General features: G+C 48.6%; 1 protein-coding gene across 1 annotated transcript in view; it reads right to left on the minus strand.

The window, feature by feature from the left end:
* Positions 1–26026, minus strand: part of DOCK2 (dedicator of cytokinesis 2) — a 1017649-nt gene that overhangs the window by 41090 nt on the left and 950533 nt on the right. The window lies entirely within an intron of this gene.

Raw genomic sequence — 26026 nt, forward strand, 5'->3', positions numbered from 1 at the left:
TGCTCCTCCATAAACAACCATTTTATGGACAGAAGTGCTGTGCAGTTTGGGAGAAAGTGGCCAACCCCTGGTAATTGTTGTATCAATATAATTGTGGGGGTCTGATGGTTGCCATAACAGCAGGAGGTCAGATAATGACCTCCTAGTCTGTCAGCTACAGTGACCTGTTGGACCAAACCATGAGCATCATCTAAAAGGCGTTTTATTAGAGTAAAGGTACTGTCACACTTAGCGATGTACCAGCCATCCCGACCAGCGATATGACGCGGTCAGGATCGCTGGTACATCGCTAAGTGGTCGCTAGTGAGCTGCCACACAGGCAGATCTCACCAGCGACATCGCTGGGGACGGGGGTCGCTACTTACCTGTCACACTAGGCGATCCTGACGTCCTCCTGCCCGGCTCTACGCCCGTCGCTCGTCTCTCCACAGGAAGCGCCGCAGGAAGCTGACGACAAGAAGCAGTCCAGGACGTTCTCGAAGGGATCAGCGATAACCAGCGGGGGAGCGGGTCATAGGTAAGTATCAGACACAGCGATGTCGCTAGCAGTATCGCTATAACGTCACACATTATAGTGATATTGCTAGCAATATCGCTTAGTGTGACAGTACCTTTACACTAACAGTTATAATTAATTGCAATGCATTATATCAGTGATCAAAGTAATAAAAGTTAAAGTTCCATATACGGACTAAGTAAAAAACAGTTTTAAAAAATTGTAAAAATACTTTAAAAAAATTGCGAAATAAAGGCAAAAAAAAATGGAAAAAAACACAATAAATAGGTATATTTATGTAAAAACAAAAAGTACACAAATTTGGTGTTGCCGTTTCTGGAAGGACCCGGCCTATGAAACTGTCACACTAGTTAACTCCCTCAGTGAACTTCATAAAAAATATATATAAAAAGCATAGCAAAAAACTCTGCTTTTTCATCATACTTGTAGAATGGAGGACCGGGCTGCCAGGGCTGCTAAAGTGCCGGGTCCGCAACTGTTGGGGCCACACCTCCTCTTGCTGGAGGGAATGCAACTGCAGCCGGAGCGAGTCAGTAACCTAGTTGCAGGGGGCGTGGCCAGAGACAGTAAGAAAAAGGGGCTGCACGGGAATAGAGAGGGGCTTCCCTCCAGAACGCTGAGCAGGTGCCGATCGCAGCCGCAGTGAAGAGAGCGATAGTCCGCAGTGTACAGAGACAGGGCGGCAGCGTGAGAGACTTATCCATACCAGCGGATGTGCAAGGGAACATGCGACGGACAAAGCATCGCAGTATGGATGTCTGGGTGTCAGCTGACATCCAGAGAGGCGCAGGCCAAGTGGAACCTTTCGGAAAGCTCTATCCTATCACTCCGCAGTTACATGGACTAGGGGCTCAGCGGGCAAAACCAGAGACAGCCAACTGCCACCAGAAGCAGGACCGTGTTTTGGGCGGGGATGCCTGAGGACGCTACACCGATCGCTGCCGGCATTCTAGTAACCAAGGGACCAAGGTGATACAGGTTTTTGAGGAGATGCACGGGGACCCCACCAACGTTGGAGAGTTGAGCATGTGTTTATTTGGTCATGTTCAGCTAGAAGAGGAGACGGTGGCACAATATATCAGCGCTTTGCAGGAAGTGCATGCGCACATTACTAAAACGGAAGATGTGGGAACCAAGGGAGTGGGGCCTCCTGATAGAATTTTGAGGGATCAATTTGTGTCGGGTCTTAGGGGTGCATTGCTTAAACAGGCATTGCAAGAACGCTTGCGTGCCAGCCCACGTATGAACTTCTTAGAGGTGGGAGCGGAGGCGTGCATAATAGAGCAGGAACAGGGGTTTCAGCCCTAGCAGAGATGGTTTGTAGCAATGAAATATCTACCCTACCTGCAGCAGAGCTGGAGTGGGCCCGAGAGATCTGAAAGGAGATACAAGAGATGCAGAGAGAATGGTCCAGTCTCCAGAGAGACCCTGTTCCAGCTCAAGAACCACTGAGAGAAAACCCCTCAGAGACAGAAGTGATACCAGACCCCATCAGGGAGTGAGACCTCTGGGTGCCGAAGGAGGACTGATGTGTTTCAATTGTGGGAAGATAGGACAATATGCTCGAAGCTGTGCGAGCCGGAGATGGCCCCCACCAAGGCAGCTGTTAAAATATTGGGCTCCATGGCTGGGGGACGCAGTCCGGAGCCAGGAAGATGGCCAAGTGGGGAAGGAAGTCCTGAAAATATAATTTTGTGCGAGCCCTGCAGTATGGGACAAGATGAATGGGCGAGCGGTGTTTTGCTTGATCGACACAGGGTCACAAGTGACTACTCTGCCAGAAGCTTACTTCAAACGACACTTCCCAGAGGTCTCGCAGCCAGAGTGGGGACCAGTAATAAGATTAACAGCAGCCAATCATCTGCTGATCCCAGTCGCAGGGGTGGCCTGGATGGACATTAAAGTGTGAGGGAAGCAAGTAGGCCGCAAGGGGGTCGTGTTGATCACAGGAGATGCTGGTCATGGACCCGTAATGAATCAGGGAATGAATGTGCTGAAGGAGATGGGGCAATTTTTGATTTATGAGCCACAGAAACCTTTCATGAACCAATGGAGCCCACGAACCCCTCAACGGAAGGTGTTCCAGAAGTTAATCTAAACAGCTCAAGCACAGTATACGTCGGAAGATGGAAGAGTCTTGGGGAAAGTGGTGGTACCGGCGGCTGTGAAGATTACCTTCCCGCCATGCCAGACAGTACTCACATTGCTAGTGTGAGTGTAAGGTACACCTGGGGTGGACCCGCTAGACCGTGGCAACGAACCTCCCGGGGGCGAGCTGACCAGGTGGACCACCCCCTATACAGGGAGCGTTTGGGGCAAGCCCGCGGGTAACTATTACCACGGCAGCTGGTACCCTGGGAGGTAACGACAGACAGACTGCTAGAGCCGAGTTGGGGATACAGGACTGACGGTACCGGCTAGGAACCACAGGACAGACAGCCACGGCTTAGAGACACGAGACAGGTGGATACGGCCTGGGAGACACAGAACTGGCAGCACGGCTAGGAGACACAGGATAGGCGGGCACGGCTGGGAGACACAGGATAGGCGGGCACGGCTGGGAGACACAGGATAGGCGGGCACGGCTGGGAGACACAGGATAGGCGGGCACGGCTGGGAGACACAGGATAGGCGGGCACGGCTGGGAGACACAGGATAGGCGGGCACGGCTGGAAGACACAGGACCTAGGAGAGAGGAAAATGGAGAGGTGAACGAGCAACGGATGGACAGGGCGCGAAGGCGTGCAAAGAGGACGGCCAGAATCACTAGGAAAGAACAGTGATACTCAGGCACCGCTGGCAGGGAGAGGCGGCCAGATATAGGGACTGGTAGGAGGACTTCCGGGTCGTGACCTAAAGGAGAGAGAGCAGACGCACGTCCTCAGTAGGAGGAGGAGGGGGAGGCGCGCGCGTGCCCAGGCACAGTATGTGCGCGCGCCCGCCGAGCAGGAGGGGCGGGGGCGTGCACCCAGCGCGGTCCGGAAGACCGGACGAAGGGGACCGCCGGACGGAGAAGAGGAGCCGGGGAGGACCGTGGAGAAGACCGCGGACGCCGGCGCAGAGGGAAGCAGGATGCCGGAGGAAGGGTAAGCTGCGGCCGGGAGGAGGCAGAGAGAGGAGCGCGCGGCAGCCGCCGCGTGACAGTGAGCTTGTATTCCTCTGGAGGGAGTGGAAGTGCAAATTGAGCCAACAGCGATGGATCAAATACCCCCTGGATTGGTCATCACTCGGACACTAGCCACAGTTCAAGACGGCAACGATTGTAGTGCTGTGTGTCAACCTGGGTTCCGAAAGTCTCACTCTTCTACCCAAGAGCAAAGTGGACCAAATCATGGGAATGCCAAAGAAGATAATGCCACCTGAAGTAGTTCAACTGGCTGTTGTGCGAGGGTATCCCTGGACTCGACTCTAGCAGTTACAGCAACACCGGAGACCCAGTCTTGTAACAAGAAAGAGGGTCTTTGGATCTTAGAGCGGATGTGGGTGGAACTAACGGGACTACCACCTTAGCAAGTGCAGCAAGTAGAGGATGTACTAGAGCGTTATCAGGAGGTTTTGCCCGCCATGAAAATGACTTTGGTTGCCCTCAGACCATTGCTCATGAAATTCCTACGGGGAAGGCCGCACCATTCTGAGAAAGACACCATCAAATACCTCCTCAGATGTAAAAGAGGTTAAGGAGATGCTGTCTCAAATGCTGCAAAGTGGGGTGATACGAGAGAGTCAGAGTCCGTGGGCAGCCCCCATTGTGCTGGTCCAAAAAAAAGATGGGACTCTGCGTTTCTGTGGCGATTATAGGCAGCTGAAAACCTGCATCATGCAAAACTCTTATGCGTTGCCCCGAATTGAAGAATCCCTCTCTGCCTTAGGACGGGCGAAGTATTTTTCCACCATTGATCTGGCCAGCGGGTACTGGCAGGTGCCGATGGCAGAACACAACTGGCTAAAAACAGCATTTATATTATTCATGGACTTTCCAGCGCTTGATGGAGAGATGTTTAGGAGATTTGAATTTTGAGGCTACCTTGATTTACCTTGATGACATCGTCTACGCGCCCACCTTTGAAGAGCACCTGCAGCGGCTCGAAAAAGTGCTGAGCCTGTTACAGAGTCATGGCCTGAAGGTGAAGCTACAGAAATGCCATCTCTTCCGTAAGCAAACTGAGTATTTGGGGCATATTGTGTCTAGTAAAGGAGTAAGAACTGCGCAAGAGAAAGTGGCAGCGGTACAAGATTGGCCCACCCCTATGACGGTGAAAGATGTATGGGCTTTCCTAGGGCTCACTAGCTACTATGGAAGATTTGTGAAAAACTTCACTTGTATAGTGAATCCTTTGTTGGAACTGTTAAAGGGAGTGTCAGCCGACTCGAAGAACCGAACCATCCAGTGTGGAAACTGACAAGAAGAAGCCTTTTGAGCCTTGAAAATGGCCCTCACCGAGGCCACAATACTTGCTTATGCCGATATTTCACAGCCATTCATCCTTCACATCGACAGAAGTCTACACGGCTTGGGAGCAGTCCTGTCACAGGTGCAAGGAGGAAAACACCGGGTGATAGCCTACGCGAGCCAGTCCCTGTATGATTCAGAGTGAAACCCAGACAATTATATCTTTCAAGTTGAAGCTGCTGGCCCGAGTATGGTCCATGACTGAGAAGTTTGCAGAGTGCCTATCTGGATTGAAGGTTCTGGTGGGGACGAATAACAATCACTTAGCTCGTCTCAAGAATGGAAAGCTAGGGGCCCTGGAGCAATGGGCCCGCATGTCAAATTATCAGTACAAAATTGCCTACCAGGCCAAGACCGAGAAAACTCATGCCGACGCCCTCTCCAGAGTGACACACGAGAACGTCCTGTCCGTGATCGAGATGAAGAGCTAGAAGCAGAGGAGATTCCTGGATTCCGAAACCTGTTCACCTCCTTGGTGGCAAAGCAGGGACAGATCAAAGAAGGGTCTGAAGAACAGGTGCTAGGGTGGTCTCGGGATGACTGGATCCAACTCCAGCAGATGGACAAAGAAACTGCTCAGCTCTGACAGTGGGTGGCATAGAAGCAACTCCCTAGTCGGAGGGAGAGGAATTCGCTGTCCTCAGGCGCTCTGCGGATTCTGGGACAATAGGAAAGACTCTGCCTGAGAGCCAGATTGTTGTAACGGAAAGTGTAGCTGTTGCGAGAAGAGCGAGTCACTTGGCAAGTAGTGCTCTCAGAGAAGTCGATCAAGATGGTGGCTACCGAGGCTAATGAGGGAGGGGCTCACTTGGGGGCAGAGAAAATGTTCAGGTGGCTACAGAGATTAGTGTATCACACACGACTGAGAAATACGGTGGAAGAGGTTTGCCAACAATGCAGAAGCTGTGAGCTGGCTAAGCCCCCAGAACAGTGGGCCCCAACACAGACCATTGTAACCTCCGCCCCTTTGGAAGTCTTGATGAGATGATCGACTACCTGACTGTAGCAAAGATGCGCTGGTCATACAAACATTGTCTGGTGATGACCGATCACTTCGCCAAGTTTGCTGTGGTAACTCCAACTAGAGATCAGACCGCTGAATCAGCCGCACAGGCCATCTGTTGAGATTTCATCCGCAGGTACGGCTGCCCGAAAAGGATCCACTACGATCAAGGCGCCTGCTTCCAAGGACGAGCTATGGAAGAACTCCACCATTTGTACCGGATTGGGAAGTCTAAAAGTACTCCCTATCACCCTCAAGGGAATGGGGCCTGTGAACGCTTCAATTGAACATTGATCCAGATGTTACGCACTTTGGAAGAAGACTGGAAGATACGGTGGCCTGAGTTTGTGGCAAAACTGGTGTGGTTGCACAATAACCGAGTGAGCACAAAAGGGTTCATGCCGTACACCTTGTTGTTCTGGCGAAAAGGATGAGAGATTACAGAGCTGGAGCTGGATCCGGAGGAGAACTACACACGGACGGGGGTGTCCTCTTGGCTTAAGGAACACCAGCACTGATTGCAGACTCTCTGTCGACTGGTTCAGACGAAGTTTCAGGAACTTAAACACCATTAAGCGCCACCTCTTCGCGGGACAGCTCTGAAACCCGGAGACCGAGTCTTGGTTCGGAATAAGCGGCCCGGGCAAAATTGGAAAGCCAGTGGGAGCGGACTCCACACCGAGCGATATGACGTGATGGCCCAGATGGGCCGGTGTATGAAGTTCAGCCTGAACAGGAGGAGGGAGCACCCACTAGAGTAGTCCATCTTCGCATGTTGCCAGCCCTGCTTGTCCAAAGAACCCAAAAGTGAAGAAAAGTTGCCAAAAACCAGGGAGGTACCCCCAGGTCCGGTTCCTGACTTTGATGGAGAGGAGGTATTGCTAGCTCTGTGCTCAAACCCCAATGATGTGCCACCTACCCCTCCTGAGGAGATGAACACTGAGTTGCCAATGTTGGAAGTCGCTAAAGTGGCAAACTCAGCAGGTCAGAGCATCCCTTTACCGCCAAGTCAACCCGAATTATGCCGGTTAGAGCAAACCACAGCTGGAGCGCTTCCCGCCCAAAACATGCAAGATTAGTTTATTTGGCAGAGAATTATAGAAGTAGTCGAGGATTGTGAACGACTAGAGAAAGAGCTCTTGCCCGTGGAATGGTGAGTTAAAAGAAGGCGGATGTGTAGAAGGGAGGACTGGGATGCCAGGGCTGTTGAACTGACAGGTCCGGAACTGCTGGGGCCGCACATCCTGTTGCTGGAGGGAATGCAATTGCAGCCGGAGCGAGCCACTAACTTAGGTGAAGGGGGCGTGGCCAGGGAATTAAGCATAAAAGAGGCTGCGTGGGAACGGAGCGGGGCTTCCCGACAGAATGCTGAGCGGGTGCGCATCGCAACCGCAGTAAGGAGAGCGATAGGCCACAGCATACAGACAGTGTGGCAGAGTGAGAGATTCATCCACATCAGCGGGTGTGCAAGGGAACGTGCGACAGACAGACTATCACATTATGGACATCCAGGTGTCGGCTGACATCCAGAGAGGCACATGCCAGGCAGAGCATTGCAGTGCAGCCATTCAGGCGACGGTGGCTGCTCAGAGAGACATGCGCCGAATAGAACCTTGCGGAAAGCTATATCCTATCACTCTGCAGTTACATGGACTAGGGGCTCAGCAGGCAAAACCGGAGACCGCCCAATGCGGCAAGAAGCAGGACGCTGTGTTGGGCGGGGAAGCCTAAAGATGCTACACCAATCGCCCCAGCATTCTACTACCCACGGGACCTTCAGAGAGTGACGGGATGCGGAGCCACGATAAGTGAAAATTAGAGTTGAGCGACTTTTGGTTTTTTAGGGTCGCGTTTCGTTTCGTGAAACCCGACTTTTCCAAAAGTCGGGTCGAGCAAGATCGTCCGATTATAGGGAAAAGTCGGGGTCGTCCCAAAACACGAAACCCAATGTAAGTCAATGGGGAATAAAAGTCGGCAGTGAGAGGAGGACAGGAAACACACGAACAGTGCCCATTTGAATGCCAAAAGCATCAATTCTTCTTACTTATGAAGTTAATTAAGGTTGACAAGCTTAATACAAGTTACGCACTGAAAAATGGGGGTTATTTGGCTACAGACTGTGGGGGGGGGAGGGCTGGCTCCAGGTTTTCATGTGCCCTGGGCGAAAGAGCGCCCCTTTAACACATACCACAACTCATCATGCTCCGATACGGCAGAGAAATAGCGGTATAGTACAATGAAAAATACCTCACTTTTTACATCTCATGACGAGGCCCATCTATTTCTCCATACAGAATCATTGGTCCCATATAATGTTTGAAACAGTATATGATGAGCTCCACATAATGCTACAGTATATGTTGGTCCCCATGGATGAAGCTCAACTGTCTTATGGGCCCAAATAATGCTCCAAACATAATGGGCCCCATTTCTAATGCTCTAGTGTATAATGGGCCCTGTAAATGCTGCTCCAGTGTCTGATGTCCACCTTTGGAATGTTCCAGTGTATGGTGGGCCCCATCTATCATTCTCAGATGGTGTTAGGCCCAGTATGGATTGCACGTGATTGCACAAAGGTTAGAAAGGGTACCGTATCCCCGGATAACATGTATGGATAGCGTACACATTCAAAATATATGTCTCAGGAGGCAGGCTCAGACGGTGTTAGGCCCAGTATGGATTGCACGTGATTGCACAAAGGTTAGAAAGGGTACCGTATCCCCGGATAACATGTATGGATAGCGTACACATTCAAAATATATGTCTCAGGAGGCAGGCTCAGACGGTGTTAGGCCCAGTATGGATTTGACGGCCCAGATTACACAGCGGAGGAGCAGGGAGAGGTAAAGATTGCAAATGCTGGGGACCTGCCCAAGCAAGGGGGGCCCACTCGTGGGCGTCGGTACTGGCACTGGGCCCCTCATAGTACAGCGGTGTGTCTGACGGCGGGTGTGCAGCACCACCGTCAGAGACACTTGATTGCACTATGAGGGACCCTGTGCCAGTGCCCGCGCCCAAGAGTCGGCCTACCCACCTGTCCAGGGCAACGGCACTCGCACGGTGTCGTGCGCTAGGTGGTGACCCCGGCCATGGGGGGGGAGGCAGCACAGTTAGGGAGTTTTAGAAAGTGGCATATGTTGATGTTGGACATTCAGCTGATGCAAAAGGCGAAATAGGTGAAGTACCAGGAAGAGGTGGACCAAAGCAAGCCATTTTTCTGTCACCCTATGTGTCATCAGGGGAAGGTGGGACAAAATCCTTGGAAACCCATGCGTGGTTCATTTTAATGAAGGTTAGATCATCCACATTTTGGGTTGACAGACGGGTCCTTTTTTCTGTTAGGATTGATCCAGCTGCACTGAAGACTCTTTCCGATAGCACACTTGCAGCTGGGCAAGCGAGCTCCTGTAAGGCATATTGGGCCAATTCAGGCCAGGTGTCCAGTTTAGCGGCCCAATAGTCAAAGGGGAATGACCTGTGTGGGAGAACATCGATATGGGAGGAAAAGTAGTTTGTAACCATAGTTGACAACTGCTGTCTCCTGTCACTTTCCATCGATGCAGTATTACCAGTTGTGTGAGCGGTATTTGAAAAATCAGTCCACAACATTGTCATGAAACCCCTGTCTCCAACGCCACTTCTGCTGTGTGCACCACGAACACCTCTGCCAAGCTGCCCCCGGCCCGTACGGCTCGTGTGAGAACCATCACCGCTGCTGTGTGCTGGGAATGCCTCAAGCAACCGATTTACCAGAGTTGCTTGTTTATTAGCCAATATTAGGTCAAGGTTCTCCTGTGGCATGATGTTTTGTAATTTGCCTTTATAGCATGGATCCAGGATGCTGGCCAACCAGTAGTCGTCATCGTTCATCATTTTGGCAATGCGGGGGTCCCTTTTTAGGATCTGCAAGGCATAATCTGACATGTGGGCCAATGTTCCCGGTGTCAATGATGCACTGCGAGTGCTGGGTGGAGGAGCACTTTCTGGCAAATCCACATCCCTCCAGTCACGCACAAAACCCTGTACCAGACCTTGCCACGCCAACATTTTCACTTGCCCCACGAGATGCATCCTCCTCCCCTAAGTAATCATCCCCATCATCATCCTCCTCCTCCTCTTCTTCCTCCACCTCGTCCAGGAGAGGTCCCTGAGCAGACAATGGCTGAATGTCATCAAGGATTCCCTCCTCCTCTTCCTCCTCATCAACATTGGCTGCAGACGCCTGCTCCTTAAGGTGCGTCAAAGTTTGCATGAGCAGACGCATAAGTGGGATGCTCATGCTTAGGATGGCGTCGTCTGCGCTTACCAGCCGTGTGCATTCCTCAAAACACTGAAGGACTTTACAAAGGTCTTTCAGCTTCGACCACTGCACACCTGTCAACTCCATGTCTGCTCTCAAAGTGCCTGGCCGTGTATCCTCCCACAAATGCATTATGGCCTGCCTCTGCTCGCACAGCCGCTCCACCATGTGCAGGGTGGAGTTCCACCTTGTTGCAATGTCGATAATGAGGCGGTGGTTGGGAAGGTGGAGCAATCGCTGCAGCTTCTGCATACGAACGGAGTGTACAGGCGACCGGCGGATGTGCGCGCACAGTCTTCGCACCTTCTGGAGCAGGGCTGTTAACTCCGGATAATTTTTGAGGAAGCACTGCACCACCAGGTTCAAGGTGTGAGCCAAGCAAGGTATGTGGCTGAGTTTTGAAAGGGCTATGGCTGCCACAAAATTACGGCCGTTATCACTAACTACCTTGCCTGCCTCAAGATGTACACTGCCCAGCCATGACTCAGTTTGTCGCTTCAAGTACTCGGCCAGCACCTCGGCGGTGTGTCTGTCGCCCAAACACATCATCTGCAACACAGCCTGCTGACGCTTTCCACTAGCTGCTCGATAGGGGGACACATCGTGTGCAACAGTGGCAGCTGCAGATGGAGTGCTCGTACGACTGCGCTCTGTGGACGAGCTTTCGCTTCTGGAGGAGGAGGAGGAGGAGGAGGGTCGAACGCCTACAGCCAACTGTTTCCTATACCATGGGCTAGGCAGCACTGTCCCACCACCGCTGTCCCCGTGGACCCTGCATCCACCACATTAACCCAGTGCACAGTGATGGACACGTAACGGCCCTGGCCATGCCGACTGGACCATGCATCAGTTGTGAGGTGCACCTTTCCGCTCACTGACTGCTTGAGTGCATGGACAATGCGGTCTTTCACATGATGGTGGAGGGCTGGGATGGCTTTGCGAGAGAAGAAGTGGCGACTGGGTAGGTCATAGCGTGGTACTACATAGGCCATGAGTTCGCGGAAAGCTGTGCTTTCCACCAACCGAAAGGGCATCATCTCAAACGAGATTAGTTTGGCAATGTGGGCGTTCAAACCCAGTGTGCGCGGATGAGAGACTGAGTACTTTCTTGACCTACTCATAGTGTCTGGGAGGGTGAGCTGGACTTGAGAGCTGCATATGGTGGAAGTAGCAGTGGACAGGGTGGACTGAGAGAGGGTTGATGATGGTGATGGAGTTGGTGTTCTTTCTGATGGCCTAGAATCAGTCTTTCGTTGATATAACAGTGGGATTCCCTGACTGCTGTGGCCTTGCAACGACACCTCAACATTTGCTGCTGTGCTAACCGGTGGGCTTACAGTGGGGGAAACAATGTAGCGTTGCTGACTACCTTCGTTGTGATCAGTTGCACATGTGGCACTTGAGGTTTGGTGTTGTGTCCACGCTTGCAAGTGCATGCTGGTTAAATGTCTAAGCATGCAACTGGTATTCAAATTTTTCAGATTTTTCCCTCGGCTAAAGGTCTTTGCGCACTTCTTACAGATAACCTTGGCCTGATCATGAGGATTTTGTTCAAAAAAGTGCCACACTGCACTCTTCCTACTTTGGCAGACATTTTGCGGCCTAGCACGCTGTGATCTTTTGACCCTCTGGACAAGCTGTCCAGCAACTCTTTTGATGTTTGGAACCTGTCTTTGGAGTGCTCCGGGCCTGCCAGATAACAGCTGTTGCGATGTCGATGTCTGCTGTGGATGCTCCTCATCTGAGCTATTGGAAGCAGCACCCTCTTCCCCCAATGGATGCCAATCTGGGTCAACAACTGGGTCATCCATCACCTCCTCTTCTATGTCATGTGCACCTTCCTCTGTGTCACCGTGTATGGTGGTATAGTGTGCGGGAAGGGGCACCTGAGTCTCATCAGGGTCAGAATCTGGCTCTGTACACTGCGAGGACAATGTAGTGCTCTGAGTGAATGTACCAGCAGAATCATCCATCAGCGGCTGTGCATCAGTGCACTCCATGTCAGATTCATCTTGGCCTGGGTAATTCACCATTTCACTTGATAATCCAGGCATGGTATGTGAAAACAGCTCCATGGAGTAATCAGTAGTATGGCCTGCGTCATCCTTCAATCTTGGTTGGGGTGAAGGACACAAGGAAAGGTGTGGTTCATGAACATGAGCCTCCAATGACGACTCAGTGCTTTTACTTTTTACAACTGAAGAAGAGGAGGCGATAGAGCTGGAGGCTGAGTCAGCAATGTAAGACAAAACTTTTTCCTGATGCTCTGGCTTTAAAAGCGGTTTGCCAACTCCTAGAAAACTAAGTGTTCGAGGCCTTATGTAGCCAGACGATGACGCAGGGTCAGCACCTCCTGCATTCGGTCCTATTTTGCTCTTGCCACTACCATCAGATCCACCACCAACACCATCATTACCAGCTGCCAACCCCCGCCCAATTCCACGCCCTCTTCCACCAGCCTTCCTCATTTTTGGTAGAAATGTAGACAAAATCCAACAAACTATATAGTAATGTAAAACAAGGTACAAGGTGTCTATAGGACAGGGGAGATTTTGAATTTCTGCAGACACTTGACAGGCTCGATGGCACAGCTGTGACCAAAGTGACTAGAGGATAAGGGAGATTTTGAATCTCTGCACACACTTTTGGACACTGGACACTTTTGGATTGTGTGAGGCCCACTGATATCTGAGCGCTATGTGACTGGTCACAGCTGTGCCATCGAGCCTGTCACATAGCGCTCAGATATCAGTGGGCCTCACACAATCCAAAAGTGTCCAGTGTCCAAAAGTGTGTGCAGAGATTCAAAATCTCCCTTATCCTCTAGTCACTTTGGTCACAGCTGTGCCATCGAGCCTAAGTGACTAGAGGATAAGGGAGATTTTGAATCTCTGCACACACTTTTGGACACTGGATGGACACTTTTGGATTGTGTGAGGCCCACTGATATCTGAGCGCTATGTGACAGGCTCGATGGCACAGCTGTGACCAAAGTGACTAGAGGATAAGGGAGATTGGATTGCTTTTAAAAAAGCTGTTTGCGGAGCAGTGGGTAAACAGCAATGCAGGAATGTCAGGAAGCCTTAGAAGGCAGCCCAACAACCAACACCACTGATACACCACTATATAGCCTCCCCTTGCACTGCACACACAGTGACTGGTGTGTTGTGCAGGCCAAATCGCTAGCAGCAGAAGCAGTTTTTTTGTCTTCTTCCCTGCCTAACGCTCTCCCTACAGAATCAGCAGCAAACTCTCCCTATACTAAGATCGGCAGAAGTAAGATGGCGGTCGGCGTGCACGCCCTTTTATACCCCCTGTGACGCCCACCAAAGCAAGCCAATCACTTGCATGCCCTTCTGAAAGATGGTGGTGACCCGTGCCTATGTCATCACGTTGCCCACAGTGTCCGTGGATCCTGATTGGCTGAAAAAGAGCGCAAAACAAACTTTTGAAACGCGACTTTGGCGCGTAAGTCGCCAACCTCGTGGCCGACCTCATCCTAGGGTCGGGTTTCGTTTCATGAAACCCGACTTTGCCAAAAGTCGGCGACTTTTGAATTTTTTCGACTCGTTTCGCTCAACTCTAGTGAAAATGTTATCAAAAGACAGTCTAAACTGAATAACGGTTGTTAACTAGTTTTTGTACCCCTGCTATCTCCCTGCGAGAAGTTTATTGCTGTTGAATAATTAAACATCGTTAATCTCTGCTCTGCAGCATTTGTGTTACGGCATTCAAGTTACCTGCATATTACATACCACTGAACAAAAAGTGGAATAAAAGGTTATCTAAAAGTTGAATGTATATAAAAATGGTATTGCTGAGAACATCATATTTTTCCACTAAAATAAAGCTGCCATAGAGCAGTCAGTGGCAAAATAAAAAAAAGCTATGAGTGGCAAAATAGATTAAAAAATTATATAATTGTGATATTGCTGTAATAGTACTGACCCGAAGAATAAAGTTGCCTTATCACTTTAACCACAGGGCAGACGATATTAGCATTTCAGGATTTTTTTTTTGCTTTTTTCTGTTTTTCGTTCATTCAGCCTCCCAAATATTAGAATAGAAAGAATTAAAAAAAAAAAAAGTCATTTGTCCGGCAGTGGTATTAATAAAAACATCTCATCCCTCAAAAAAACAAGACCTCACATGACTCTGAGAAACAGAAGAAGTATAGAAAAATTATAGCTCTCAAAGTATAGTGATGCAAAAACTTTATTTTTCAGGTCCATGCAATTTCAGCAGTTGGTGGGAGTCATGTCACTTTCCCAAAGCCGATGTGCTACCAGTTTCACACACTAAAAAACATTTTTTGCTATAAAAAAAGACGCATTATCACTCATACCACACAATAAATGACGTAAAAAAATAAATAAAAATTGACCTCCTGTTGATTTGTTTATTCTGCCTCTCATAGATAGGCCCACTGTAAGGCTCGGCTAATATTTATCATTTGCTCTATGCTGAGCACTTACATCGGGGTTTCTGTGTAAATCTCTGTGATACAGATGGAACCTCCAAGATATGATTCCTTATAGTGAGGGAGATGGAGTATCTATAGGATTAGTAATGGAGAGGCATGATAAGCTGTGGGCTTGATGTCACAGGAGAATACAAAGGTGACATCAACCCCACAAATATGAACCCCACTTGCCACCAACACAAGGCAAGTGGGAAGAGCCCAGCAAAGTGCCAGACTTGGCACACATAACAGATGTGCCTTTTGTGCGTGGCTGAAAGCTGCTATTTTAAGGCTAGGGTGTACCAATATCCATGGTCCCTTACCAGCCTTAGAAAACCAGCCCCCAGCTGTCTGCTTTAGCTTGACTGGTTGTCAAAAATAGGGGGGACCCCAGGCCTTTTTTTTTAATTATTTATTTTATCAGCAGACACCACAGACCGGAGGTGAACATTTTACCTCTAGTCACAGCTGTGGTTTAATGCTGTCATCTGATAGCGTGTGAGCTGTGGCTCTCTGACCAGTGGAAATGATTTTCCTGCAGATAAGTGGCAGTGTTTATCGTACTGTCAAGCAAAAACTGGATGTTTGAGCACCCCATTCAAGTGAACGGGGTTCGGGTTCCCAAACCAAACTTTTTTAACTGCTCATCAAAACCCGCCGGACCTGAACATCCAGGGGTTCATCCATCACTAGTTATGTTTCCTTTTTATTAAGGTATTAAAAAGTATAGATTTTTTTAATGGATGAGAATTGTTTTTGTTACACATGTTTATACTCTTCACTCTATCAGTCTATCGGGCGAACCCGAACAATAAAGTTTAGTGTCCGTACCGAACACCTACTGTTCGGGCGCGGACATCGAACAAGGACTTCACCAGGAAGTCTGTGTTACTTTTCAGGTTTGGCTGCCTGAACACAGGGTGTTTGTCGTGTTGTCATGTGCATGCAAGCGCAGCAAACACAGCTTCTGATCGGTGGGGAAATCATCCCCGCCAGTCAAAGAGCCACGGTTCCCATGCTGTTAAAAGACAGCGTGAGCACTCAGCTGTGATCAGAAGTATAAGGCCGGGGTCACACTGGTGAGGAATACGGCCGAGTGAGAGGCGCTAAAAGCACGCATTAGACACGGACCAATGATTCTCTATGGGGTCCCTCGCACCAGCCGTATATTTCTCATCCGTATTCTACGGTCTGTGCCAATCGCAGCATGCTGCGATTGTCAGCGTACTACGGCCGTAGTACGCCAATGCAAGTCTATGGATGCGCAAAAAATACGGATTACACACGGACCACACATGTGACTTGCGAGAAATACGCACCAGGTGTCTTTTAGCAAAGCCGGCAATTCAGTGCGCTATACAGTAAACTCACACTGACAGTTTTAATAAAGAAACGAAAGAATAGATATAGACACGTAGAATACATATATATATGCATTCTATGTGTCTATATCTATTCTTTGGTTTCTGTCATAGGGCTCCATTATATGTCCATTTTGCAAGCCTGCAAGAAAATCTCGCCATACGGATGCCATACGGATTACATACGGATGCTGACATGCGCAAAATACGCGACCACACCTTGATTACGGATGACATACGGAGCACTGTTTAGGGGCCATTCATCCGTATTACGCATGTAAAATACTGACCGTATTTTGCATCGGTTAGTGTGACCCCGGCCTAAAGCTCACCTCTGGGTCACTGGTGTCAGCTGACAGGACTGCTGATCCAATCATCCGACACCTGCTACCGCTAATTACACTGAGAGCAGAAGTGGCAGATTGGAGTATTCATTAGCAGCTCCTGAGCTGTAAATAAATAATTTTTCAAAAAGAAAAAATAAAGGGCAACCCATGTCATTTTAACCAGCCAGAGAAAACTCACAGCTGGGGGCTGCAACCCTTAAGCTGTCAGCTTCAGCAAGGCTAGTTGTCAAGAACAGAGGGGTTCCCACGCTGTTTTTTTTTAATTATTTAACAGTCCGTCATGGCAGGAGGTAACTTTCAGCACCATGACGGACTCTGCACGTCCTGCCTTTGAACTGTTACTGCGTGTAAACACGCAGTTACAGTTCAGTGCCGACAGCTGTCTATGACAGCTGAGAGGCACAGGAAGGGGGGCTGGGACCCTTGCACTTGGTCCCTGCACCCACAGCGCTGTGATTGGTCGGCCAATCTGACAGACCAAACACAGCATTGATCAGCAAGAGAAGCTGAAATGTGAGCTTCTTCTTGCCTGATCAGTGTAGGAACCCAGCGCTGCAGTGGCTGAGCGTCCTGCACTGACAGCTAGGAGCGGAGCCCCCACCGCCCCTGGCTGTTAACCCCCTCACTGCTGCGATCGAGCATGATCGCAGCGTTCAGAGGGGGAGGCAGAGGGTAGGGGGCTCCCTCTGCCTCAGGTCAGCGTCCCTGCGATGTAATCGCGGGGCCCGACCTGTGCCATGATGACCCGGAGGTGTCATGACAACCTCCGGGTCATTTGCCTACAGAGAGCTGGTGAGATCATGCTCACAGCATGGTGCCAGCAGCTCTCAGCATTGGTATAATGCATTACAATGCTGGAGCATTGTAATGTATTATACCTAAAGTGAAAGCGAAAGTGAAAGTCCCATAAAGGGACAAGGTAAAAAAGAAACATTTTTTTTTTTAAAAATGTAAAAAAAAAAAATTAAAAAATAATATGAAAAATCGCCTAAAAATTACACATTTTTATGTAAAAAAAAAATAAAATAAAAACCACCATGGTTACTTACCGGTAGCCGGTTTTTCCGGAACCCATGACAGCACCACCTGAGAGAGGGATCCGCCCCGCCAGGACAGGAACCTACTGAGACATAAGGGGCGGCACCTCTCCCCCGCTTCAGTTGGGTTACAGAGCATTGAGAGGACTTCCCGGTTAGTTACATGTTTAATCCAACACCACAACACTACAAAACACCCTACTAATTGTGCACACCCATACAGTGAAAAGGGGGGGAATGTACGGGTGCAGTCATGGGTTCCGGAAAAACTGGCTACCGGTAAGTAACCATGGTGGTTTTCCCTTCACCCATGACAGCACCACCTGAGAGATTTTTGGAGACTTCGAAACACCTTAGGGAGGGACCACCGCTTGCAGCACCCTTCTACCAAAGGTTAAGTCAGCAGAGGAGGATAGATTTAATCTATAGTGCTTAAAGAAGGTTGAAGGTGAGGCCCAGGTAGCGGCCTTACAAATCTGTTCGATTGATACCTCTGCCTTTTCAGCCCAGGAGGTCGCCACGGCTCTGGTGGAATGAGCCTTGATGCCGTCAGGAATCGGGATACCACTAGCTGAATAGGCTACACTAATGGCTTCCCTAATCCATCTAGCAATAGTCTCTTTTGAAACCCCATAGCCTTTCCTGGCACCCTGAAAAGCTACGAATAGGGACTGTGACCTCCTCCACTGGCTAGTGGCAGATATATATTCTACGAGAGCCCTTTTAACATCCAGACTATGGAATTTTTCCTCCCCCAGATTTTTTGGATTTTCGCAAAAGGATGGAAGGACAATTTCCTGACCCCGATGGAAATCTGATACTACCTTGGGCAGATAACTGGGGTCTGTTCTTAATACTACCCTATCCTGAAAGACTTGCGTATAAGGAGGATTTACTGAGAGAGCCTGTAAGTCGCTTATCCTGCGGGCTGATGTGAGGGCTACTAACAGGATTGTTTTTAGGGTCAAGAACTTTAGGGGTAGCTGATGTAATGGCTCATACGGATCTTTTGTAAGGGCTTCTAACACCAGGTTTAAATCCCAGGGGGCTATTCTGGGTATTGGAATAGGCTTAGCTCTATGGCAGGATTTAATAAATCTGGCTATCCACCTATCTGATGCCAGTTTGCAATTGTAGAGCGCCCCTAGTGCCGACACCTGAACCTTAAGTGTGTTTACTGCTAACCCCATCTGCAACCCAGATTGTAAGAACTCTAGGATGGCCCTAATCGGGGGTTCTTTTCCTAACGGCTTACCCAAGAACTGTAGGAACTTATCCCATGTTCTGCCGTAGATGTTAGTAGTCACCGGTTTCCTGCTTTTTAGCAGAGTGGCCACCAGCCCAGGGGAGAACCCCCTATCCATTAAAAGCGACCTTTCAAATTCCACGCCGTCAGATGGAATCCTTTGACCTGAGCGTGCAATATTGGACCTTGAGCTAGTAGGTCCGGGATTTCTGGCAGAACCCATGGATCGGAGAGGGACATCTTCCGTAGCAGAGCGAACCAGGGCCTTTTTGGCCAGAATGGAGCTATTAGAATCACCCTGGCTTGATCGTTTCTGATTTTTCTTACCACAGTTGGGATCAGAGCTACTGGGGGGAACGCGTAAGCCAGTCTGAAGTTCCACTGGATGTGCAACGAGTCCACTGCCCATGGATTTTCCCTCGGGTTTAGAGAGCAGAACCTTTCTGTTTGCCTGTTGTGCTTGTTTGCAAAGAGGTCTATCACCGGTTCCCCCCAAAGCTGAATTATCTTTTGAAAAATGGACCGGTTTAGCGCCCATTCTCCTTGCCTCAGGGTATTGCGACTCAGGAAATCTGCCTCTATGTTTTCTGCCCCTTTTATGTGTAGGGCTGTCACGGAGTGTAGGTGTTCCTCTGCACTGCTCAGAATGTCTGTTGCAGCTTCCATTAAGGAGTGTGATTTTGTCCCACCTTGGTGGTTGATGTATGCCACTGCTACCTTGTTGTCTGACATGATGCGTACGTCTCGACCCTGGAGTAGCGGAATGAAGTGGCTTAGGGCCTTGCCCACTGCCCACAGTTCTCTCAGGTTGGAGGATGCCTTCCTTTCTTGAGGTGTCCAGGAACCCTGACCTATGAGGCCCCTTAGGTGTGCCCCCCACCCCGAGGAGCTTGCATCTGTTAAAATTATATCTGTCGCCTGTCTGTCCCATGGTATTCCTAAGGTCAGATTTGTCCCGTTCAACCACCAGTTGAGAGAGTCTCTGGTTTTTGAGGAAAGCTCCACCTTCCCTTCCAAACGCCGTCCTAGCGATCTTTGTGCTCTTAGTATCTCCCCCTGGAGTTGCCGGGTGTGAAACTGAGCCCACCTGACCGCCGGAATACAGGATGTTAGGGTACCTAGTAGGGACATTGCTTTTCTTAATGTCATACATGGTTGGTTTCGGCCCGCCAAGGCCAGATTTTGTACCTTCTCTATCTTGGACTCTGGGAGCAGACACTCTTGCCTTTCTGAGTCCAGTATAAATCCTAGGAAGGTCTGTTTCTTTAGGGGTTGTAATTTTGATTTTTTGAAATTGACTATCCACCCTAACTCTTGCAAGGTGTTGATCACCTGAGTCAACTGTGCTGTACAGTGGTCCTCTGAACTGCCCACTATAAGAAAATCGTCCAGGTATGGTATTATGACCGTATCGTGAATCCGGAGAAAGGCTGTCACTTCCGCTATGACCTTGGTGAAGACCCTCGGGGCTATGGATATGCCAAACGGAAGAGCCCTGAACTGAAAGTGCCTTAGTGTGCCCTGAATATAAAGCGCTACCCTCAGGTATTTCTGGTAATCTGGATGGATAGGGATGTGATAATACGCATCCTTTAAATCGACTACGGCCATGAAGCAATCTTGATGTAGCAGCTTCACTGCCGTAGTCACTGATTCCATCTTGAAGGTCGGGTTCCTTATCCAAAGATTGAGGCGTCTGAGATTTATGATTGTCCTGAACGACTGATCCGGTTTTTTTATTAGAAAAAGGGGTGAATAAAACCCCTTTCCTTCCTGTAAGCGTGGCACCTCGGACAGTACCCGCTTGTCTATCAGGCTCAGGATTTCTGTTTCTAAGGCCAGTTGTTCTTCGGTCATCTTCCTGATAGGTGTGATGACGACCACGGGTTTTGGCTGACGAATAAAGGGGATTTTCAGGCCTTCTTTTAGGATGCTCAGAATCCAGGTATTGGAGGAGATCTTTTCCCAGGCCTGGAAAAAGAGTGCCAATCTCCCTCCTACTGGAATACCGGCGTCATTGTGGTGACTTTTTTGAGGTGGAGGTGCCTCCACCAAACATAAACCCTGATTCTTTCTTTCTTTTATCCTCCCATCTTCTCCTGTCAGCGGGAGGACGCCCTCTATTGAATCTCCCCCTCCGAAAGGGCTGTCTCCTCTGATCCATAGGGAATCTGGGGAAGCCTTTTTTCTTATCGCCTGCTTTCTCCAGAATATCGTCCAAGTTCTTGCCGAACAGGAATCGACCATCACAGGGGAGAGAGCACAATTTGGCCTTGGACTGAAGGTCACCCGGACAGCCCTTAAGCCATAACGTGCGTCTAGCAGCATTTGATAGTGACGCTGCTCTGGCTGTCAATCGCATAGAGTCCGCCGAGGTATCTGCCAAAAAAGCCGCTGCCCCGTGCAAAGATACATGTCTGATAAGATCTCTCTTGGGACCCTTGACGCCAGCTTCTCTTCTAACTGCTGCAGCCAGATCATGAGGGAGCGTGCCGTGCAGGTGCCCGCTATCGCCGGCTTTAGACCTCCTGCTGTCGCTTCCCATGCGTGCCTCAAATATGAGTCCGCTTTTTTGTCCAGCGGGTCTCTAAGAACCCCTGCATCTTCCAAGGGCAGGGCCGATCTTTTGGAAGATCTGGACACCGCTGCATCTATTTTTGGGACTTTGTCCCATACCTCCGTATCCTTGTATTCAAAGGGGTATCGTCTCTTAGAGGCGGATGGAAGGGTCCCCGATTTTTCAGGCTTTTTCCACTCCTTCTCAATAAGCGCCTGGATTTTCGCGTTTACTGGAAAGGTTCGTTTTTTCCTCTCCTGAAGCCCCCCAAACATGACGTCCTCTAGGGTTTTAGCCGCCCTTTCTTCCTGTAGGCCCATTGTGGTTCTAATGGCCTTTAGGAGGGCATCTGTATCTTCTACAGGGAAACATGGCTTACCCCCTGTCACTATCTGAGGAGTCTGAGGAGGATGATTTTTCCGCCTGAGATGATACTGACGCGGAATCTGAGGGGGAACTAGGGAAATCCTTCCTGCTTTTTTTCCCTTTTTTCAATAAGGACTTAATTGAGCCTTCCATTTCTGACCTGAGGGCAGATATTAGATTGGCTGCGAAACTAGGCGCTTCCTCCGCCATAGTCCGCTGAATGCACGAAGCACAGAGATCTTTTTGCCAGTCTCTTGCTAGGGGAGATTTACATATAGCACAACCCCTATTATTCTTCTTGCTTCCCGCTTTTCTGGGCCTTTCCTACAGGGTGAAGCATACAATAGAAAACCCCTATTAATATACTGTTAACATTCACGAAGATCACTCACCACCCGTAATCAAGGGTACCGGACTTGGAGGCTGCATCGGAGCACCTGACCCGCGCTCTTTGGACCTTGAGGAGTGCCCCGACCTGCGGCTGGGGCGACTGCAGCTTGAATGGCTTCCATGCTTCCTGCCAGAGGGCTGTGAGGGAGGCAGGGACGCTGAACGTTCCTGCTCGGACTCCATTTTGCACCGCCGATCTACAGCTGTCTTCCTCCTTTTAAATTGCATGCCTCCGCCTGGTGAGCGTCTTCCTCCCCTCCCCCCTGCGACCGCCGGCTCAGCGCTTCAGAAGCCGGCCGGCGTCGCACCCGGCGCCATTACACCGTCGCCTTCTGCTGACGTCAGCCGGCGCACCCAGCATTCCAAGCGCCGCTGACGTCAGCGGCCGGAAGACGCCAGCGTCTCTCCCCTACCACGGGGATCGAGATGCGGTGTGCGCGAGGGGAGGGCGGCGCGGTGGGGGCTTCCTGGGGCCACCGGGATCCCATCCACGATCGCACAAACCCGGAGCCCCAGGGACCCCGGGGACTGCGCTTCCAGGACCCGACGGCCGGCGCTACAGGTAAGCTACCTGTTCTTCCCGCGCCGGGACGGGCCTGGGTCTTTTATCTTTTTCTTCGCCCATGACAGGCACCGCCACAGTGGGATTCCTTCCAGGACAGGAACCCAACTGAAGCGGGGGAGAGGTGCCGCCCCTTATGTCTCAGTAGGTTCCTGTCCTGGCGGGGCGGATCCCTCTCTCAGGTGGTGCTGTCATGGGTGAAGGGAAAAAATACCTATATTTGGTATCACCATGTCCGTAAAAATCCCATCTATAAAAGTATCACCGTAGTTAACCCGTTCAGTGAACGCCGTAAAAAAGACACAAAAAAGTAGCAAATTATACTTTTTCCAAACAGTATCATCATACCGCTTGGAAAAAGTGCAATAACACGCGATCAAAAAGATGGATATAAATAAACATGGTACTGCTGAAAACGTCATCTTGTCCCGCAAAAAACGAACCGCCATACAGCATCATCAGCAAAACAATAAAAAAGTTAGAGCTCGCAGACTAAAGTGATGCAAAAATATTTTTTCTATAAAAGTTTTTATGGTGTAAAAAACACCAAAACATAAAAAACAATATAAATGAGGTATTGCTGTAATCGTAGTGACCCGAAGAAAAAAGCTGCCATACTAATTTTACCACATGAGGAACGGAGGGGGAAAAAAAAAAAGCATTCCTAAATTGCTGGTTTTTGTTCATTCAAAAAATGAACAGAAAAATCAGAATAGAAAGCGATCAAAAAAAGTTATGTGCCTGAAAATGGTACCAATAAAAACGCCAGATCTTCCCGCAAAAATCAAGCCTGTTCATGACTCTGTCGACCGAAATATGGAAAAATTATAGCTCATTGAAGACCATTTTTGTGGAAAAAATATGATTTTTTAATTTTACGGCTCTACGTTTTAACTTTCTATGAAGCCCTTGGGGGTTCAAAGTGCTCAACACACATTTACATACGTTCCTTGGGGGGTCTAGTTTCCAAAATGGGGTCACTTGTGGGGGGTTTCCACTGTTTAGGTACAGCAGGGGCTCTCCAAAAGCGACATGGCGTCCTCTCTCGATTCCAGCCAATTTGACATTCAAAATCTCAAATGATGCTTCTTCCCTTCTGAGCACTGGCGTGCGCCTAAAGAGTGCTCTTCCTCCACACATGGGGTATTGGTGTACTCAGGAGAAATTGCACAACAAATATTGTGGTTCATTTTCTCCTGATACCCTTGACAAAATAAAAAAATTGTGTCCAAATAAAAATTTTTGGGAAAAAAAGTTAAATGTTAATTTTTTTCCTTCCACATTGCTTCAATTCTTTTGAAGTACCTAAACGGTTAATAAACTTCTTGAATGTGGTTTTGAACACCTTGAGGGGTGCAGTTTTTAGAATGGTGTCACTTTTGGGTATTTTCTGTTTTATTGACCCCCCAAACTCACTTCAAATGTGAGGTGGTCCCTAAAAAAAATGGTTTTGTAAATTTTGTTGGAAAAATGAGAAATCGCTGGTCAACTTCTAACCCTTATAACTTCCTAAGAAAAAAAAATGTTGGTTCCAAAATTGTGCTGATGTAAAGTAGACATGTGGGAAATGTTATTTATTAACTATTTTTTGTGACATATCTCTCTGATTTAAGGGCATAAAAATTAAAAGTTTGAAAATTGCAAAATTTTAAAATTTTTTGCCATATTTCCATTTTTTTCATAAATAAACGCAAGTCATATCGAAGAAACTTTACCACTAATATGAAATACAATATGTCATGAAAAAACATTCTCAGAATAAGCGGGATACTTTGAAGCATTCCAGAGTTATAACCACATAAAGTGACAGTGGTCCGATTTCAAAATTAAGTACCTTTTTAACCTACAAAATGGCTTGGTCGTTTAGGGGTTAAATAAATAATTGAAAAACCGGTGTGGGGTCTCCCGCATTTTTGTCAACCAACCTTGCAAAAGCAGACAGCTGGGGGCTGGTAATATCAGGCTAATAAGGGGCCATGGATATTGGCCCCCCAAGCCTAAAAATAGCAGCCCTCAGCAGCCCAGAACAGGCACATCTATTAGATGTGCCAATTCTTTTGCTTTGCCAGGCTCTTCCCACTTGCCCTGTGGCAAGTGGGGTTCATATTTGTGGGGTTGATGTCACCTTTACAGGTAAAAATACAGAGGAACCTATGCCGCTTTTTTAAATTATTTATTTACAGAGCAGGAGCAGCTATTGAATACTCCCAACCGCCACTCCTGCTCTCTCTTTAATTAGCGGCAGCAAGTGTCGGATGATGGGAGCAGATGTCCCATCAGCTGACACCAGTGATTAGAGAAAAACTTTATACCTCTGGTTCGGATCTGTTCTAGTACCCAAACTTTTTGTAACTGTTTGGCCGAACCCGCCCGACCCGAACATCCAGGTGTCCGCCTATGGCTAATCAGGAAGTGTTAGTCAATGTGACATGACATCTTCAAACCATAACTGCAAAATCTGCACCATAATATGATGCTCCACCTTTCTGAGATTTGCACTTTGCCTAAAAATTAGTTCCTGATTTAATATAGGGTATTGGCACACTCAGGAGAAATTGCACAACAAACTATGAGGTCCATTTTTTCCTATTAGTCATAAAAATTAAAAAACTTGGGGCTAAAATTACATTTTAGTTTTAAAAATATAATTATTCTTTCTTCACCACCCAATAGTATAAAATTCTGTCAGGTACATTTGGTGTCAATATGCTCATTGCATTCCTAGATGACTTCATTGAAGGGCGTAGTTCATAAAGTGGGGATCTGCTTTTTCATGACCTCAGGGGCTCTGCAGACCAACATGGCACTTCTTCCCTTCTGAGCTTTACACTGTGCCTCAAAAGTAATTTTTGACCACATATGGGGTATTGGCATACTCAGGAAAAATTGCGTAACAAAATCTACCATTCATTTTGTACGATTTTCTCTTCTGAGAATTAAAAACTTAGGGCCAAAGCAAAATTTTAGTGGAAAAAAATGGGAATATTTATTTTACCCAGCCTAATGTTATGCAATTCTGTGAATCGCCTGAGGATTAAAAATGCTCACTACACCCCTAAAATAATTCCTCAAGAGGTGAAGTTTCCAAAATGGAGTAAATTGTGGTGCATTTTACTGTTTTGGCATGTCAGGGGCTTTTCAAATGTGACATAGCATCAGTAATCTATTCCAGTCAAAATGGCACTCCTAAATTCAAAAATTGCTTCTTCCCTTTGGTTCCTTGACGTACAGTATGCCCAAACAGTAGTTTGCCGCCACATATGGGGTTTCGGTGATCTCAAGAGAAATTGCACAAAAAAATTGCAATCCATTTTCTCCTGTTACCTATTGTCTCCAGTGAGATCGCTGTGTGTGACATCCAGCAACGATCGGCCCCCCTGCCGGGTATCGCTGATCGTGCTGGATCGTCCTGGGCCATTTTTTCATCA

Source organism: Dendrobates tinctorius, unplaced genomic scaffold (genome assembly GCF_039654945.1).
Source record: "Dendrobates tinctorius isolate UK_male_01 unplaced genomic scaffold, ASM3965494v1 ptg000036l, whole genome shotgun sequence".
NCBI lineage: Eukaryota > Metazoa > Chordata > Amphibia > Anura > Dendrobatidae > Dendrobates > Dendrobates tinctorius.